This window comes from Octopus bimaculoides, chromosome 19 (assembly GCF_001194135.2).
Source record: "Octopus bimaculoides isolate UCB-OBI-ISO-001 chromosome 19, ASM119413v2, whole genome shotgun sequence".
Lineage (NCBI taxonomy): Eukaryota > Metazoa > Mollusca > Cephalopoda > Octopoda > Octopodidae > Octopus > Octopus bimaculoides.
In genome coordinates this window covers 53,252,966-53,255,225 of record NC_068999.1, presented here as the reverse complement: position 1 = coordinate 53,255,225, position 2,260 = coordinate 53,252,966, and the positions used below count along the sequence as shown (strand labels likewise).

The 2,260-nt window shown below is 33.6% G+C and overlaps 1 long non-coding RNA gene across 1 annotated transcript in view; it reads left to right on the top strand.

Moving 5' to 3' along the window:
* Positions 1–2,260, top strand: part of LOC106875402 (uncharacterized) — a 198,467-nt gene that overhangs the window by 38,029 nt on the left and 158,178 nt on the right. The window lies entirely within an intron of this gene.

Genomic DNA, 2,260 nt, shown 5'->3' with positions numbered 1-2,260 from the left:
GAACTCAACACTTTTCTTTCGAGATAAATCCTGCAATATAGTTTTAAGTAGGCTCGTTATATTTTCTCAAAGAAAGGCCCTCCAATCAATGCAAATATTTTACCTGCATCTAATCTCTTCGCCCTCAAATTTAATTCTACTTCTCACAACAAAATACCTTTCTCTTAAATAACACTTTACCTCTGTTAACCACTTTCCTCGAAACGAAACTAGTTCCCTCAAACCGAAGAAGAAAAACAAAACCTCAAAGAAAAACCACAACAAAAAAAAAAAAAAGAAGAAAAAACGAACAAAAACAAAACGAACCCTTTTATCCGATAAAAGCCAGCCCTTTCACTCAGTATTATCCTTTTCTCCATCTAACCCCATTTCTTTCGTTAAAAAGGTCCTCTTTCTTAAAAAAACAAATTACACTAAATAAATAAAACTATAAAGCGCCCTTTGTGTATCATAAAAATAATGGCTTCATTGAGGACAGAAAAAAAGTCATTTTTCGTGTTTTTTTGAGAGACCTAAAACCGACGGCTTTTTTTATTTTTTTTATTTACTCCATCACCTGTTTCATGTAGCATTTGATAGGTGCTTGTTGTGCATGTGATTCATGTTGCTGATGATGTCTATTGTGCTGTTGTTATTAGGTCATGTGGCTGACGCTGTTGTTCTTCATGTTGTTGTCACTGTTGTTCGTATTGTTGTTTGTGTTGCTTGAACAGTTGTTGTTGCTGACGATGATGCTGATGATGTTGTTGCTAACGTCATTTGTGTTTTTATTAGTTTTTGTTATTGGTGTTGTTGTTTATGTTGTTGATGCTATCGTTATCATCTTCGTTGTTGATGTCATTGCTCCTATGGTTTCTATCATCATCACCACCACCATCCTCCTCCTCCTCCTCCTCCTCCTCCTTTGTTATTACTATTATTGCCGTCGTCGTCGTCGCCGATGATTTTTGTATTGCTGCTGTTGATGTTATTGCCATTGTAGTGTCTTTAGCTTTATTATTTTTTTTTGTTTTTAGTTGTTTGTATTGCTGTCGCTGTCTGCATTGCTGTTGGTGTTTATAATGCTGTTGTTACTGTTGTTGTTATTGTCATCATTTCTATCACACGTCGTCAGAGCCAGGAGTGGTTGGACACATTATATAAAACGATAGGAAGCTGGAGTGTGTCAACGTGCGACTTCATGCTTGCCAGTCGACTGGAATTTCCTCGATGGCTTCTGTGATGTCTGTAGGTGTAATGGTATGCAGCGGCAGAACCGTCCCAGATAGGGGAACAGTATTCAATAGTAAGTTTTTCCTAAGCTTCGTATCGGATACGTAATTGCTGGTTCTGAAAACGAAGCATATATATATATGTATATATATATATGTACATATACATGTATATATATATATACATATATATATATATATACATACACATATATATATACATACACATATATATACATACATATACATATATGCATAGTGAAACTATTAAAAGTGAAACTTTTAAACTATCAAAAATGAAACCATTAAATGTGAAACAATATAGGTACTTTTTGGTTATCTCACCCCCATTAAAAAATTGCCATTAAAAAATTGGGTTATCTCTCCACTAAAAAGTTGAGTTTATGTGGCGACAAGGGATTGGCTTAAAAAGGTTTGGATCCTTTTGATTCACCACATTACTGACGTTTGGCTTGCTCAGGGAGCATGGTATGACTTGTTATAAAAATGTTAATAAATTCAATCTTTTCAGTTTTCCGATTTATTTTTTCTTTCTGTTTTCATGTTTATTAATTTCCTTTTCATTTTTTTCTTTGTTTATTGAGAGTTAAACAATTTTTTTTAGTTGAGGAGATAACCAAAAGTACCGATATTTTTCATAAAACTGGTGAGATAACCCAATTTTTTAATGGGACTGAGATAACCAAAAAGTATCACAATATAAAAGCGAAACTATTGTATCACATTACAATAATACCGAAACAGTCTAAGAGATTGCTCCGGACTTGCATTAGGCAAGAAGTTTAAAATTATTTTGGTCCGTGACACGCCGTGAGTAAAATTTGAATGTAATCGGAGTTTTACTGATGCATACATACAGACACACAGACAGACACACATTCTCAGTTTTATATATATATTGAATCTCAATTATTTTGCTATACATACATACATACATACATACATACATACATACATACATACACACACACACACACACACACACACACACACACACACACACACACATATATATATATATATATATA